We start from the raw sequence: 18,500 nt of genomic DNA on the forward strand, positions 1-18,500 counted from the left end.
TGAGTGAATAGATTCTGGATGATAAAGTTATCATACCGTTGTCTTTCACAGCCAAAGACTTTTCTAAATTAACCCTATCAATCTCGGGAAATCTCTCAGCAGCTTTCTGTTGAGAAATCTTCCACAGTTTGTTGAATATTCCGTACAAAAAGTGCTTTTGACGTGGATTCCGGGGCCTAATGAAATATCCCTGAGATTCGTGTTATCAGAAAGAAGGGACAAGTGTTGTTTTACCTGGGAGAGTGTTGAGGTCTGAAATCAATAAAGCTATACCTTCCCAACACTATATGACGTCACCACCCCCAAGGGTTCTGTTTGTACATATCGCTGATCAAGCCTATTGATCCTAAACCCTTCGGTGCTACCCAGTAATTTAGACTAAAACCCGTTTGTGTCCACAGGCCAATCCAATTGGGGTATGATGAATTGAAAGAACCATTACGTATCATGGTACCTAGTGCATCCTCAGTAAACTGTGTAAAGTGCAGTGAATTCTCGAATCGGGAGAATGCAGAAATACACCGTATGTTCAAATCCTTTGTTTTTGTTATACCAAGACATGAAGTTTGTTGCACTGTCTTATTCAAGAAAATGATTTGAAGTGGTATGAGGCATGCTCTAAAATAGGCCTCCATTCCCTATACCTGCCAATCTTTTGTCCCCCAGACAGATTTTGTGTCTGTGGTGTCTTTCCAAGTATCGAGAGTTGGGAAATAAAGGAAGCAGATTATATCAGCTTGGTGTTTGTTAACATATTTTTCTTTGCAGGTGTAGGTTCAAGCCTATAGCAATACGAGGCTGGGTCTGATGTTTTAAAACCTGAAAAATAAGCAAACTTCTGTGAAAAAGTCTTTGCATTACCTTTCAGTGGTGCGAGCAGTGTTCCTATTGTGTGTAATTGTAAACAACACGTGGGATACTAGCTTTATGTAAATAATGGGAACCATAATCCTTGTAACAGAACATCTCTCCAAAATTACTTGTACCATCATACAATTCATCATTAGAAAATGCAGCTGATTGCTCTAAAGGTGAAAGGAAATTATGCAGTTTCAATGTCCCAATCACCAAAGAACGTACTAGAGGTGATGATGATGTAATTTAAAGAAATTCTAAACAAATAAGGAATTTGCAAAAGATCAGTAGGACTATGCACATTATACAATACCCTGTCCCTTACAATTCCTTCAGGAATTGGAACTGCTGTAATGTTCACCAGGGACAAGTCCCTCAGTTCATGGTGTGATGATGCATGTGGTCTAAGAACCAAGTTCACAGGTTTTTCTGTGGAGCGTTCTGGGAAAAGTGTCCATTCAGAAGTAGGAAAAAGACACTCACCATATCAATCCAAATGACCAGGAAAAGTAATACAATTGTAATCCAGATATGTATCAAGGGAACAACAAAGTAAGTCTTTTTCAGCCAAAGATAGAAAACATATACTCGTTGCTTGAAAGGGAGCGGCAGTCTTAGCAGTCCACGTTCACTTGGATCCAATGAGAAATCGTCAAAATGCACGATATAGCCAGATGCTGTCCGATCAACTCTTGGCACCTCTCAGCAGGTTTTGTAGAACTGGTCGATGACTCTATCTGTGGCATGTTTACACAGACATCGTCAATTTTGCAAATTGAAATTTCTGTACTTGTTCATTGTACGGTTGTAGTTGTTTCAACAGGGGGAAGTATCATTTCATTGTTGTTTACAGCTTCTCTTTGGAAAGTGGAGTCTTCAGTCATTATTAAAGCTTCCATCTGAACTTCCTGCAAAGTAGCAAGAGGAGAGCGGAGGCTACCAAGGAGCCCACGTGACCTATTGTTGCGAATTGGCCACATAGTGTGGTTTGAACAGATCAATTGAAACAAACCTTTTGTCTCTGTGGCCGGCAGGTTGCGAAAGAAGTACAGTTCTGTTACCTACGGCAGCCAGGACAGATAGAGGCCCAAATTCTTTTTTGTCCACAATTTTCTCTTTGACCAGGTCCCCAATCTCTGGGACCCTGGCAGGTCTTTCCAGTACTGTTTTCACTTCCCCAGTGGCGGTGCATTTTACTTGGACGTGGCTTTGTAAAGCTCAATTCTTTAAGGGCCTGTAAAACATTCAAAAGATCATTGTTATCAAATTGGTTTTTAACCGCAACTGAGCTGGCACTATCGAGGTCGGGTAACCACATCCTCACCCCAAGCAAGAGTTCGTAAGGTGTACAACGGCCCCGGGAATTTCTTGGCATGCTGTTAAGTGCCCTCTGAACCCCATATAGCTGATTGACCCAACTGCCACCCGAGCCTTATACTCTCGCTGCCAAGTCCGTTTTTCCCCTCAACAACTGAGTTTCCCTCTGCATGGTACGGGAAGGTATATCGCAAGGCCACACCCAAACATCCCATTGCTTTTTTGTAAGCCCGAGAGCTAAATGCCGGACCCTGGTCGGAACGTAGTGTGCCAATTGCATATGTGCCGATAAAACTAACAAATCCTTTATAACAGTTCAAGCATCAGCTGAGCGCTGGGGCAAAACCCACAGGAATTAGCAGCATGAATCTACTGCCACCAAGATGTACTTGTAAGCCCCATCTGATTGTAAGGGTCCACAGTGATCCAAATATACACACCCAAGAGGTTTCTCTGAGATCAATAAAGGTGTTTGTAGTGGGCGTGCTACAGTTGAGCCTTTCATCTGATGGCAGATGTCACATTTGAGAACAAAGTCCTTGGTCTGTACAGTAAGATCTGGCTACCAATAGTGCTGCTTTAGTAGTAAAACTGTAGCCCCTTCATGAGCTGAACCCAGACCCTTGGGTGAAGGTAGTATCAATCCCAATTTGCGATTAGTGTTTGGCCTTACTTTATCCCCCACTACTGGAATATGAGCATACAGAATGTTCTGTGCATGTAACTTGTAAAAGTTCTTAAGTAGAAAGCCTTTTTTTGCAGGGCTGAGCTGCTGCACGTGGTATTGACAGCTATCATAGTTGTTCCATCTATCCTCATTCTGGAGCGAGTTACTGCAGCAGCAGTGCATACTGTTGTCTTGGTGGCTTCATCCACCATTGAATTTCCTTCAACGTGAACGCCAACACTTTGATGACTCAATGTATGAATAACATGAGCCCGTGGCAGGCCTTCTTTCAGCTTTGCCACTTGTTCCAAAGGCATCTTGTGCTTTATTGTGCAAACTTTGGAATCCCTAAATCCATTCTGGCACCAATAATGTAAATATTAATTACAGGACTGGACACAGTAAAATGAATCTCACACAATTTGTGTGGGGAATTCACGATTCGTATTTTGTAGTGCCAGTATCAGGGCTTGTAGTTCCGCCAGCTGTGCCGTACAGCCCCCCAGGAACTGAGTGTGGGTTTTCACAGGATGGAACTTTCTGACATGCATGCGCCCTTCTAACAATTGCTGTTTTATTCCTAGGGCCAGCTGGGCAGATCCATTGGTATAAATAATGCATTCATATTGATCTAGAGGCTTTATTTCATTCGGCAGAGGATATTCTTGTTCGTACTGCAAGAATGCTTGTGTTTGTAATGTAGAGTCAAATCCCTAAATCTACATCTGTTACTGTTAGAGAATTAGCCCATTGAATCCATTGTGGATGTAACGCTTTAGCATTCAGAATGCTTGCCTTTGTAACGGCCTCTAGGGTGGGTACTGGGGTCACAACAATTATGCATTTCCCCTCAGCCAGTTCTCTCTCGTTCTCTCACTACAGAAGGCTGTACCACTGTAAGAATGTTTTCAGTGGGTGCAAAACGCATTTCAATGCTTGTGTTCAAATGTGATTTGCATGCTATATGTACGGTATCACCCTCATTGAAAGTGATATACGTGTACCAAGTTGGTCCATCGACTACGTGAATCACCAGGTTAGTGGTATTAACCTGTGTTTATAAATGTTTAGGAGCTATAATGTCAGCTTGTACGGAAGTAGAATATCTGTATGTTCCTGTGTCCAATGATGTACTGAGGTCTAATTAAGTGGTAAAAAGGTTTCACCCTTTGTGCGTAATCCAAAATGTATGTCCTGCCACAATTTAACAATCCTAAAATGGGTTGTAGTCTTTTCAGAGTCTTCGGAGGTTGGAGTAGTGCACATTTTTCCAAAAATTGTGACTTCAGGCTTTGCCTTCACTTGAAAATGTGTATCCTAGTTGTAGTAGTAGTTTATCAGCATAGTTAATTAACACCATTGCAATTCCTCCATAAAACACTAATATACACACAATACATTTTTCGCCACTTGAATAAAATTACATCTACATAAAGTATGTGCTCTATTTTATATTTCCTATTAAAAATCATGAGATTTAGTACATTTTAATGAGTATTAAAATAATAATCTGATTGTTTTAATGTCCTCTAAAACTTTAGCAAAGGGACGAATTCCAGTATTCTCTTTTCCTCCACCTTCCTAAATTGGATACTTTTTAGACAACCGGTAAATAATTCTGCTTGATTTGATAACCTCTAAAAACATAACAAAGGGTCGAATTTCTGCATCTTTTTTTCTGCCTCCTTCCTGTACTTCAACCAGCTACAGTTCAACTGCGGGTCACTGGGTGCAAAACAGGCAAGAACTGCCTGTCTTCGTGAGCGTATTCAGCGCTGGTTAAATTGGTATTTCAACAAGCGTTTCCTTTCCACCAACAGCTTATCGCAGGAGCACAGCAAGTGTTGCATGTCTGCAGGCGCCATGCCGCATAAACGACAGAGGGAACCACATTATCCTTCAGCCAGTGTGGGAGATGGCTTACGCAAGGTAACAGGTCCAGTCTATACATGAGGAACTTAATTTTTATAGTTCTTGAGTACCCGAGGTCAAGGTAGCTCTGTTGACCTTGTTTAGAGTAGGAGTTTAGGATAATCCACCCATGTGACCTCTTAGCAACACACGCTTTATCTTCAATCCATGAAAGATGCTTTATTGTTTTCTTTACTAATCTTTTGATTGTAGTATGATTAGCAGGGGTATTCCACAGCTCCTGTAACCCTAAATTCACCAGGCTGTTATTCAAATACTTGGTGGATGGCGATGCCGGATACCGCTCTAATTCTGACCATAAGTAGCTGTTTAGGGTTCTTTTTTTTGCCTTCCGCACTTTGTCCCAAGTAGTTATGTAGGCACCCTGTCTTGCCAGAGACTGCTTATGGCCTCCAAACTCCAGCCTGAGTTGAGCCGGGGAAGTATGTTTTGGCAGGCTGAAGCTAGTCCTATATGCAGCTGCCACAGTTCTATCCAGAATCGCTGCATCCCTTCCTCTCTGTACTTAGCTCCCATAAGTAATTGTGGGCAGAAGTTTAACTCTTATAACTTGTGCCAGGGGCAGAAGAGATGGACTAGAAAGTCTGCTATTTAATTTTTTTAGAGAAATTGATATCGCAATGCCTTTTCCTCTGATGCTGGCTGTCTGAGTGGTAAACTGGCCACTATTGTCAATTTTAACTCCCAGGTACTTGTACACTATTGTGTCTTCTATGCAGATGTTGTTCCAAAACCAGCCATATGGAGTTTTCCCTTTTTCGTTCATTGACATTGTTTGTGTCTTCTGCAGATTTATTGTCAGTTGATTTCCACCGAAGTACCCCTGAGTGACGTCCACAAGATTTTGCAGCCCTATTTTTGTTTTACTGATTAGAACTATGTCATCCGCATATAGTAACAATGGTAGTATTTGGCCCCCTAGTTTCGGTGCGTGGGAATTGCAATTGTTTAGGATCGGAATTAAATCTCCTAGGAACAAATTAAAAAGAGTTGGGGCCAAAACACATCCCTGTTTTAGAACCTTATTGGTTGGGATGCGTATGGACAGATGAGAACCGTCACCCAACTTCACCTGAATCCATCTTTCACTAGGCAGGTTAATCAGTAGGTCTAGCAAGGGCCTCAATATCCCCCACTTATTCAGTTTGGACCACATGAGATTCCGATTGATATGGTCGAAAGCCGCCTTATAGTCAATAAAGCACAGGTGGATTGGCATTTTGGTAGTTTTGGCTTTATCAATTAGCACACCCATAGTCAAAATATTCGTTATTGTCCCAACAGATTTAGCAAAACCTGTCTGATTAGCAGGGATTAAGGAGTTTTCTGTAGCCCAGGCCTGCAATTCCTCTAAGAGGATTCCGGCGAAGAACTTAGCCTCATTATCCATGTGGGCAACCAATCTGTAATTACATGGTAGAGATTTATCTCCTGATTTAAATATTGGAGAAATAATCGAGCCCTTCCAGGAAGCAGGTAGTATATTAAACCGTTTTATTTCCGTGAATAGTGGCTCGAGTGCTCCAGCCCATTCCCTTTTGCTCTGTTTATAAAGAATGGGAGGGATACCGTTCGGGCCTGCGCGCCCCTTCTCTTCTTCCCTTTTTGATTTGGCGCGTGATTATCTTTTGTAGGTTTGACTCTCCTGTATTCATGATTGTAATGCCACCTTCTCGTTTATAGAGAGTTTCACACAGTGGGTTTGATTTGTTGTCCTCATTTTCTATCTCTAAATCGGAGACCCTTTGTTGTGTGAAGTGATCTTTAAGATATTTTGCCCATGCTGCTTAAGTCTAGGATTTAAAAAGGAATTGATTGATTTCCAGAATGTTGCCCCGTTGTTCTGTTTGATGTCAGCATGTAATTTTGCCCATAAGCTATCCTCCATTGCTCTATTTGCTTCCCATTTTGTTTTTTTCAAAGAAGCCTTCAGTTTCCGTAGGCGGTCATGTTTCACTGTGTCTCTTGGAGAGTACCTAAGTTGGCGCATTATTTGGTAGATACATTTTTTTATACGTTTTATCTTCACTTTATGTTCCTTTGAAAACAAAGTCATGTTGTTTTCAATTAGTCCAGTTTGGAGTTTCGGAGTTGTGGAATAGCCTGCCATTGTTGTTGTGAAGCTCTCCCATTTCTCAACTTCGCTTACTCCAATTCTTCCATCAAAGTGCAGTTTCGCCATATCTTGCAACCATCCCTCATTCGCTGCTGAATATTTAATCCTTAGTTGACCGTATAAATTGAGTCATTCGGAACCAGAGACCGCTCAAATTTAGGCTTGCAGATGTTCAAGGTAATTTCCTGGGGGCAGTGGTCACTATCGTTTTTTTGCATGACTTTCTCTTCCAATCTGTGCTCTGACTTTTTCGGATGACTCCTGAAAGGAATGAGAGGACTGTGTATCAGTATCATGATACCTGTCAGGCTTTCTAATATTGTCACGGGCTCTCAAATTGTGTTTCTCTCTGTGTGTTCCTGTTGAGGAGACCCACCCTGTGACTGTGGCTTGTTTCGGTTATCTTTTTGCTTATTATCCCTTTTCTTCTTTGAAGAAACGGATGCTTACTTAGAGTTATCCTTTTCAGAATTGCTCCTAACTATTGGTTTCCCAGGTCTGACTCCCAGATTATCTCTACCAAGTGAAGCATATGTATCTTCGATACTTTTAGGCAATTCTTGCTCCATGCGTTGGCATATATTGACGGCTGCTGCCTCCCCTTTTATGTTTCTCAACATAATCGATGATACCTGGACAAAATTGCCCATCAGTTTCATCCCCAGGTCTAAGGCAACCCTGCCTGTACTCATTCTGAATATATTTCAGTACATCTGGTATGATTGCAATTGAAGGGGTAACATATGTTCTGGTATATACAGCTGCGAAGATTATACTCCAAGTGACACAATCTTCTATCAGGGGAGCCATCCCCATTGACAAGCAAATTGTCAGTATTCTGTGTTTTTCCTGCAGGCCAGTATGGTGAAAAACTGCAGTACTGTTTTTGTGCTATCCAGAACGGGATTTGCTCCCGGCTGGTGGGAATCTTTCCCATAACGGCATTCAATGTGTGTAGGTCTGATACCTCTAGTAACCATGTGTGGTTGTGCCACCTGAGTAGACCTTGTAGGTTGAACTGTTGATGTTCTCATTATGTATTGTGTTAGATTTCTGGAAATGTTTCCTGAGTCTCTGTAGAGTGTATGCATTCCTTCTGCTGATAAAGCAATAATGTCTGGATGCGGAATATATGAACCGAAGACCAGCAGGGTTGCTCCTTCTCAGCTGAGCTGACCGACTCTCGTGTGTTCTGTGTTATGGGGTAGGGCTTCTTTAAACCAATTAATGTGCACTTGGTAAGTTAACAGTACTTCTAAGTCCAAGTATTTGAAATACTCATCAGGTGTTTCAACTTCAATGTATTCATAAAAGAAACGTGTGTGCAGTTGCAGGAAGGAATTTAACCCAAGAATAGAATACCTCTGTTCTTAATGCTTCGTGTGCCTCAACCACAAAGGTAACATCTCCACCTGTTGCCAGGAGGCCATGTTGTAATAATCTCATGGTAACTGCCTGTCCGCAATTTTCTTAAATGTTTATTGCAACTATCTGTTCTTCAACGTCATAAGTTTGTTTGGTCATTGTTGCAGCAATAATATTCAGCTAATATCTTATAGAGACAGGGTCTGCATAATGTGGGAACTTCTAATCCTCCAAGCTTGATTAACTTACTGCCAATTCATAGGATAGACCACCTCATTTGAGGCAGATTTGTTTTCCTTCCCACTACAGATGTCTCCTGTTTGAATGTGAGTAGGGATCTCTGAGAAAGCATGACTGAACTACTTGACTGCTAAATAAGAGCCTAACTAACGCTGGTTGCCATGTCATGTAGTTCCTACTAATACGTAGGATTTGTGCATTGTTTGGACAACATAAACCAGGGGCATGGTGTCAAGGCTGATTCCTGACGCCCCCGCAGGATATGTTGGCCAATAGACCAGCAACTCACAGTGCCACTGTAACCCCCCTAACCTATCAGGGAGCGAATGGTTTCTGGCCATCATTGAACATGACAACCCTGACCCTCTTAGGGATTGTGGAAACAGTACAGAACTTTTCGCTCAGTCACTCGTGCTCACCTATTCTCCTAAAAATATACAGAGAATGCACAGTGGGATGTTTTCAATAATATTTATTGAACCCATATTGTTCTTGCATAAAATTTGTGTGCTGCAATGATTAGTAGACTGAAGCAGATAAATGTGATTACAAGCACCAAAAGAATAAATAGTAAGTAGAGTTCTACCATGGTGCTACAACAATGTATATTTGCAGGCATATAAAACAAAGGCAGTAATTGAGTGTACTCGTGCGATGCGAGCCCTACTTTAAGTGTACCTAGAATAGTGTGTATGTGTAAAGCTAAGAATCCCCCAAGGGACGATCCAACCCCATTACCTGGTGAGATAGAGTGAAGGACCCCGTCTTGATCACAAACTGGACACCCCTCAAGAGATATCAGACAGCTGTGTGGTGATTTCTCAGCATGCAAGGACCTCGGTGTCAGCGGTTGTGCCTCCTCTGCTAATCTATCGAGATGCACATCTTTTATAACAGAAAGCAGCCTTGTAATGTGCATATAGATTTGTGTTCTTACGGATATGTAGATAGCTCTGTCACCTCGTGGATGAAGATAGTGATGACATTTATAAATGCGAAGCGAGACCTTGTATATGATGTTCAGGGAGTTGTGATAATGTTGTGCAAAGCTAGATGTATAAAAAAGTTTAGTTTCAGGGAAACTAATCCAACATAGTCGTGCATGCAAATATGTGCAAAAGGTCACAGCTGAATAAGTTATTTGTGAGGATAATGTAAGAAATAAGCTACTTTGCTACATGGGCCTAATTTGGGAATATAATAAAAGAAAGCTATAATTTCTGAAAAGTAGACAAAAGCCTGAATTCATCAAACGGTCATTTATAGATTTCCCTCAAGGTGTTGTTTTAAGAACCAACCTGTTGAAATAAAACATTTTTTTAAATGAGTTGGAATAAATTGCCATTTGTGACATTTTTATTTGTAACTTCTTATCATGATGGCCGATTTCCAAAGGCAATATACCATTATGTCCACTAGACCCTTCTGCTTGCAGGGATAAATAGGGTTTGTAGGTTTTCCAAGAACGTGAAGTACCCAGAGCCAACAAATGAACAGCACCTTGCAATGGGTTTTCATTGTATATCTGGAATAGAACAATTCATATGGTAAAATATAAAGAGTAAACAAGCATTGGCAAATGCATTAGGTTTCGCCTATGTGATTAATAATAGGGTGGGGATTGCTAAATGGAAGACATGGAATTCTTGCTAGATTCCAAAGGTCACTTCAAAACACGAAGTATAGGGCTCTTGGCATGAGAGTGGACATATAGGGTACTGTTGAATGAGTAGTCTTAAAACTTACCAGCAGGCATGCCTCAGTCGACTCCTAGCTCCTGTTTGGCACAGAGATAAGTCAGCTTAAATGTGAAGGGCAAAAGAGCAGCAACAGATTGAGAGTAAGTCATCAATAAAGCAGCAATAGCACAGGAAGAGATATGCATTTAAAGTGCCTGACACCTCTGAGCTGGACCGGTTCTGCGCACTGTGCCCAAGTGGCTCTATTGCACTTTCAACAGGTCTGTGAGAGCCCTTTCAACAAGACGTTCCTAATCTGGCCTGCTCTGCCAGACTGTAAACACCACAGCATTACTGGAACACGGGTAGTAAAAATAGAAAAGGGTATATTGTACAAGGGGTGCTAGAGGGCGCACAAGCAGAATGGCCGCCATCTGGTGAGGCTCCTGCTGCCTGGACTATAAATCCTTTATTTATCCTCACTAACTGGTTCGGCATCTGGCTGTAAAGACACGTAAATGCAGATAAACCTGAACCCCAGCCTCGGTGAAACTTTGGGAACGATCCGATCCCGCCTGCCTGAGCACTGATGCATGGAATTTTTCCCCGAGATTGGCGCTGGGACAGCGAGGGGTACTGCATGCGGTGTCTGGAGGCAGGAAAGCCCAAGGCTTGCCACGAGGGGCGTAGGCCCTGACCGTTGGAGGCAGACTTCGGAGTGACGGCAGCCGGCAACTCCAAAACGGTGAGAGCAACCCGCAGCGGCATGTAAGGCGTGGAAAAGCCACGTATGCACGGTGCTTGAGCGGAGTGCAGCGGTGCAGGGGTTGTATCAGCTAGCAGCCCCGGAGCACAGATAAGGCTGGTAAGCAAGCACCGCAGAGGCCTGAGTAGTAGCATGCCGGACGGAGTGCTGCAGGGCTACACAAGCACGAAGACCCGGCTTTAGACCACCACAGCGGCGCACTGAGGCAAATGAGAATAGCGCTGTGAAGCCCATTGGAGTACTGGGCTAACTAACTGAGGCGGTGAAGACTACCAGTGTAGGCGCCTGAAGGAAAGTGAACTGCAGCAGTACAAAACTACTTGGCGACTTCCAAGCACTGGCTTTCACACTAGATGAAGACTTATGCCGTAGGGAGCACTACATGGGTTGGAGCGTTGCGACACAGTAATCTGGAAAACGGCGACCAGAACAGAGGAAGTAAGGGGAGTGGGAGGATTATTGCCACGGCCCCAACTCATTGGTGACCTGTGACTCAATTACAGGGTGGTGTAGACAGGAGACCCTGCTACGCATAACCGCATACATCTGAAGGCACATCTGACGGGGATTAACAGTGTGGTGAGCCCTACAAACTGTGCAAAGGACGTACAGAGGGCCTGAGAGTGCTGCAGTAAGGTGACGCAGAGGTATGATATTGCGTTATCTACAGAGTGCAAGCTTTGCGTAACAGTGGTAGAATTACGGAACCCTGTTATCAGTGGTACCATGGGAAAAACGGACACCCGCCAGCCAAAACTCAATTTTGATGCAGCGAAAAAGGGACCCAAGCCTAACTCGGCGGAAGATGAATCGAATAATACAGATATGGCGGGGAGCGGAGCGACATCTACGGAATGGAATATGCGGCAGATACTGCAGGAAATGAGACAGGGGTTTGCCACTGTGGTGGATAAAGTGGATCGGATGTCATTTAGAATGGACGCCATAGTGCACAAGGTAGACCAGCATGAGGAGCGAATAAAGGAGACTGAGAGGCGATATCAGACAACGATGATACCACCGCTAGTCACACGACGCAACTAGCAAGGATGGATAAACTAGTACGGGTAATAGCAACAAAAAATGAGGATTTGGAAGCCCGTAGTAGGCGTGATAACATTCGCGTGACTGGCATACCGGAGTCCACGAACAATGGGCGTGTGGAGGACTACATAGAAAAGCTGCTCCTGACCGCCATAGGGTCTGATGCTTTTTCCTCCCAATTCATTGTTGAGAGAGCCCACCGGCCTCTTGGACCAAAGCCGACACCTGGGAATCCACCGGGAAACTACTGTGATCGCGACGTGGCACTGCGTGCTGCGCGGACGAAACAAGATCTGGTATATGAAGGTGTATCCTTTTCGATCTTCCCGGACTTCACTCCTCTGGTGCAAGAAGAAAGGCGCATGTTCATGGAGGTAAAGCAGCACAGATTGACTACTTATTGCTGTATCCCGCACGACTCCGAGTGACACACCAAGGAAAACAGCACTTCTTTACAAATCCACATCAAGTGGAGGATTATCTGCGGACATTGAAACGGTTGCAACGAGGAATGAATGGTCCGGAATCTGTCCAACGAGGCAAAGCACAGGAAACAGACAAAGAAGCTTGAACTGTTGAACCCGCCGAACACACTTTGATCCACTGGCCAGCTCCTGTGGTATTGGTGGGTACCGGCGAAGCAACAAGACTGGGGTCACTTCATAGACGGAAGGCCAAAGACGTTCACAGTTATTTCGGTGGTAACGTATTCCAGGCCCCACTACCCCTCCTCAGGTAGAGCCCAGATGTCGTACAGGTTCCAGGGCTTGAGGAGGGAAAAGTGTCTGTGTGACTATCTAGTGATGTCCCCCTATGGGTATTCCCCTATGTTTGAATGTATCATCTGGGTGACAATGGTGCTAATGTTGGGGGGCGTGGGAGGTGGTGGGTAGAATATTCTGGCAAGTTGGGGTTGCTTCAGTGGGAGGTGGGAAGGGCGGAGGGAAGATGAGTGGTATATTTTTGCATTGCATGGATAACTATTGACGGTGAGGGGGAGGGATGGGGTGGCTGTTTGGGAGGAATTTGGTTGTTGTAAAGTGGTACACTTGGAAAACGCACATTGGAGCTCAGCTTATTACATCAACAGGATAGACTTACCATTGTTGTGGCGAGTTAATGCATGTTACATACCAGTAGATACTAGCTATATTTTGCGACATGGGGTTGATCCTTATCAGACCCACCAGATCTAGGGACAGTTTAACTGCTATGAGTTACACTATACATGGCGGTGAATGCGCTGAATATCATGACATGGAATGTGAGAGGGCTGGGGGATCAGCGAAAGAGGCGTCATGTGTTGTCATACCTGGACAGGCATAGCATACACATTGCTTTATTGCAAGAGACACATTTTAAACCCCAGACCAGCAACACCGTTGCCTATAGATGGGCGGAGTATGGGATATTTTCCTCATATTCGACGTATGCGAGGGGCACTGCGATCCTTGTTAAAAAAGGCACGCCGTTCACCGTGACAGGAGAAAGACGTGACACACACGGGAGGTACTGTGTGGTATGGGGACGATTGGGACATACGCGATCACTTTAGTATGTTGCTACGGTCCAAATACAGATGACCCTCAATTTTTTAATGAGCTATGGGCCAATGTTTTGGACACTGGACCTGATCACATCATATGTGGGGGGGATTTTAACTTATCGCATAACCCGGCAGTAGATAGATCGCACCAGGCCCCTCACCATTATAATAAAGCGCGTGCTGAATTACACAAAACACTCATGGAATATAATTTGGTTGATACCTGGAGACACCTTCACCCTACTGCACACAAGGGCGCACATTTCACTGCACACGCAGCGTCCTGGGCACGTTTAGATGATATATTTATGTCACTGAAGATGTGCCCTGTGATTTCAGACGTGAAACACCTGGCCAGGACCTACTCAGACCATGCACCAGTGCGACTTACTTTATGTGCAGAGGATATGGGGCCACCGGGTTTTTACTGGCGTTTGCAACCTACTATGCTGCTTGATACTGTCTTTCAAGAGGAACTAAGGGAGGAAGTCCTGGACTTCTTTGAGCGCAACAATGGCACTGTTGAGGATGTCAAGACTATATGGGAGGCCTTTAAAGTCACTCTGAAAGGGATTTGAATAGTGAAAGGATCTGGGGTACTTAAGAGTATACTGACCACATTAACCAATCTCGAAACTTAGCTTAAATCACTTGAAACGTCCCTGGCCATACTCCAAGAGGGGACAGTTTAGTCAGCAATAAGGGAGAAACTCACAGAGTACATGGAAGAGGGCTGTAGAGAGTCCAAATTTAGGGTGAGATATTGGACAACTCGCCGGTATGGCGAAGGAGAAAGGCCAGGTAAGGCGCTGGCTTCAACGATTAGGCTGACGCGACGTACGAATGTGGTGCTGGAAGTTGAGGGAATAGATGGATTGGTATATAGAGATACAGCGCATATATTGAATGCTTTCGTTACACATTACACTAAACCACGGGTACTCATAGTACGGCCCACGGGCCGGCAGCGGCCCGGCAAGCCGTCTGTGGCGGCCCGCGGACCATGAGACATCCTACCCGTGTTTAAAAAAGAATAATTCCAAGAGTGTCTGCAAACACTGCCGGTTGCAGAGACACTCTGAGAGACTCTGCTGGTCTGTGGTGCAGGGCGATTCATTCCAGGAGGCCAGAGTGGGCTGCAGGGGATCTAAAAGGTGAACAAAGCCCCATTCACATTCAAATGGTCTTTTTAAAGACATGTGAAGTGCTCGGTTGGGGCTGTGTGTCTGTGCACGTGGGGAAGCTGGCTGGGAAAGCTGTCTCAGCCCGGTGACACACAGGCAGGGTGAGATGACAGTGGGAGGTAGAGGGACAGAGACAGAGACGAGGGAGGGAAAGGGAGACCGAGACATGGAGACCGAGACATGGAGACAGAGAAAGGGAGACAGAGGGAGGAGGGCGACAGAGGGATGGCGACGGAGGGAGGGAGACGGAGTGAGGGAAGGAAGCGAGAGAAGGGAGTGAGGGAAGGGAGTGAGGGAAGGGGAGTGAAAGAAGGGGAGTGAAAGAAGAAGAGTGAGGGAAGGGGAGTGAGGGAAGGGGAGAGAGGGAAGGGGAGTGAGGGAGGGAGTGAGGGAAGGGGAGTGAGGGAAGGGGAGTGAGGGAATGGGAGTGAGGGAGGGAAGAAGAGTGAGGGAGGGAGGGAGGGAGGGAGAGTGAGGGGAGTGAGGAGGGAAGGGGAGTGAGGAGGGAAGGGGAGTGAGGAGGGAAGGGGAGTGAGGAAGTGAGGGAAGGGGAGTGAGGGAAGGGGAGTGAGGGAAAGGGAGTGAGGGAGGGAGAGGGAGGGAGGGACAGGGAGGGAGGGAGAGTGAGAGAGGGAGTGAGTGAGGGAAGGGGAGTGAGGGAAGAGGAGTGAGGGAAGGGGAGTGAGGGAAGGGGAGTGAGGGAGGGAGAGTGAGGGAGGGAGCGGGAGGGAGGGAGAGTGAGAGAGAGAGTGAGTGAGGGAAGGGGAGTGAGGGAGGGAGTGAGGGAAGGGGAGTGAGGGAAGGGGAGTGAGGGAAGGGGAGGGAGGGAAGGGGGGGAGGGAGGGAGGGAGAGTGAGGGAAGGGGGAGAGGGAAGGAGTGAGGGAAGGAGTAAGGGGAGTGAGGGAAGGGAAGTGAGGGAAGGGGAGTGAGGGAGAGAAGGGAAGGGAGGAAAGGGAAGGGAGGGAAGGAGTGAGGGAAGGGGAGTGAGGGAAGGGGAGTGAAGGAAGGGGAGTGAGGGAAGGGGAGTGAGGGAAGGGGAGTGAGGGAGGGAGAGTGCGGGAAGGGGAGTGAGGGAACGGGAGTGAGGGAAGGGGAGTGAGGAGGGAAAGGGAGTGAGGAGGGAAGGCGAGTGAGGAGGGAAGGGGAGTGAGGGAAGGAGAGTGAGGGAAAGGGAGTGATTGAAGGAGTGAGGGAAGAAGAATGAGGGAAGGGGCGTGAGGGAAGGGGAGTGAGGGAAAGAGGGTGAGGGAAAGAGGGTGAGGGAGGAAGGGAGAGTGAGGGAAGGGGAGTGAGGGAAGGGGAGTGAGGGAAGGAAAGTGAGGAGGGAAGGGGAGTGAGGGAAGGGGGTGAGGGAGGGAGTGAGGGAAGGGGAGTGAGGGAAGGGGAGTGAGGGAAGGGGAGTGAGGAAAGGGGAGTGAGGGAAGGGGAGTGAGGGAAGGGGGAGTGAAGGAAGGGGAGTGAGGGAAGGGGAGTGAGGGAGGGAGAGGGGGAAGGTGAGTGAGGGAAGGAGAGTGAGGGAAGGGGCCACCGGGTTTTTACTGGCGTTTGCAACCTACTATGCTGCTTGATACTGTCTTTCAAGCGGAACTAAGGGAGGAAGTCCTGGACTTGTTTGAGCGCAACAAGGGCACTGTTGAGGATGTCAAGACTATATGGGAGGCCTTTAAAGTCACTCTGAGAGGGATTTGCATAGTGAAAGGATCTGGGGTACTTAAGAGTATACTGACCACATTAACCAATCTCGAAACTTAGCTTAAATCACTTGAAACATTCCTGGCCATACGCCAAGAGGGGACAGTTTAGTCAGCAATAAGGGAGAAACTCACAGAGTACATGGAAGAGGACTGTAGAGAGTCCAAATTTAGGGTGAGATATTGGACAGCTCACCGGTATGGCGAAGGAGAAAGGCCAGGTAAGGCGCTGGCTTCAACGATTAGGCTGACGCGACGTACGAATGTGGTGCTGGAAGTTGAGGGAATAGATGGATTGGTATATAGTGATACAGCGCATATATTGAATGCTTTCGTTACACATTACACTAAACCACGGGTACTCAGAGTACGGCCCACGGGCCGGCAGCGGCCCGGCAAGCCTTCTGTGGCGGCCCGCGGACCATGAGACATCCTACCCGTGTTTAAAAAAGAATAATTCCAAGAGTGTCTGCAAACACTGCCGGTTGCAGAGACACTCTGAGAGACTCTGCTGCTCTGTGGTGCAGGGCGATTCATTCCAGGAGGCCAGAGTGGGGCTGCAGGGGAGCTAAAAGGTGAACAAAGCCCCATTCATATTCAAATGGTCTTTTTAAAGACCTGTGAAGTGCTCGGGTGGGGCTGTGTGTCTGTGCGCGTGGGGAAGCTGGCTGGGAAAGCTGTCTCGGCCCGGTGACACACAGGCAGGGTGAGATGGCAGGGGGAGGTAGAGGGACAGAGACAGAGACGAGGGAGGGAAAGGGAGACCGAGACATGGAGACCGAGACATGGAGACAGAGAAAGGGAGATAGAGGGAGGAGGGCGACAGAGGAATGGCGACGGAGGGAGGGAGACGGAGTGAGGGAAGGAAGCGAGAGAAGGGAGTGAGGGAAGGGAGTGAGGGAAGGGGAGTGAAAGAAGGGGAGTGAAAGAAGAAGAGTGAGGGAAGGGGAGTGAGGGAAGGGAAGAGAGGGAAGGGGAGTGAGGGAGTGAGGGAAGGGGAGTGAGGGAAGGGGAGTGAGGGAATGGGAGTGAGGGAGGGAGGGAGGGAGGGAGGGAGGGAGAGTGAGGGGAGTGAGGAGGGAAGGGGAGTGAGGAGGGAAGGGGAGTGAGGAAGTGAGGGAAGGGGAGTGAGGAAGTGAGGGAAGGGGAGTGAGGGAAGGGGAGTGAGGGAAAGGGATTGAGGGAGGGAGAGGGAGTGAGGGACAGGGAGGGAGGGAGAGTAAGAGAGGGAGTGAGTGAGGGAAGGGGAGTGAGGGAAGAGGAGTGAGGGAAGGGGAGTGAGGGAAGGGGAGTGAGGGAGGGAGAGTGAGGGAGGGAGCGGGAGGGAGGGAGAGTGAGAGAGAGAGTGAGTGAGGGAAGGGGAGTGAGGGAGGGAGTGAGGGAAGGGGAGGGAGGGAAGGGGAGGGAGGGAAGGGGGGAGGGAGGGAGGGAGAGTGAGGAAAGGGGGAGAGGGAAGGAGTGAGGGAAGGAGTAAGGGGAGTGAGGGAAGGGAAGTGAGGGAAGGGGAGTGAGGGAGAGAAGGGAAGGGAGGAAAGGGAAGTGAGGGAAGGAGTGAGGGAAGGGGAGTGAGGGAAGGGGAGTGAGGGAGGGAGAGTGCGGGAAGGGGAGTGAGGGAACGGGAGTGAGGGAAGGGGCGTGAGGAGGGAAGGGGAGTGAGGAGGGAAGGCGAGTGAGGAGGGAAGGGGAGTGAGGGAAGGAGAGTGAGGGAAAGGGAGTGATTGAAGGAGTGAGGGAAGGGGAATGAGGGAAGGGGCGTGAGGGAAGGGGAGTGAGGGAAGGGGAGTGAGGGAAAGAGGGTGAGGGAGGGAGGGAGAGTGAGGGAAGGGGAGTGAGGGAAGGGGAATGAGGGAAGGGGAGTGAGGGAAGGGGAGTGATGAGGGAAGGGGAGTGAGGGAAGGGGGTGAGGGAGGGAGTGAGGGAAGGGGAGTGAGGGAAGGGGAGTGAGGAAAGGGGAGTGAGGGAAGGGGAGTGAGGGAAGGGGAGTGAGGGAAGGGGGAGTGAAGGAAGGGGAGTGAGGGAAGGGGAGTGAGGGAGGGAGAGGGGGAAGGTGAGTGAGGGAAGGGGAGTGAGGGAAGGGGAGTGAGGGAAGGGCAGTGA

The sequence above is a fragment of the Lissotriton vulgaris genome, chromosome 3_1, assembly GCF_964263255.1.
Source record: "Lissotriton vulgaris chromosome 3_1, aLisVul1.2, whole genome shotgun sequence".
NCBI classification, from domain to species: domain Eukaryota; kingdom Metazoa; phylum Chordata; class Amphibia; order Caudata; family Salamandridae; genus Lissotriton; species Lissotriton vulgaris.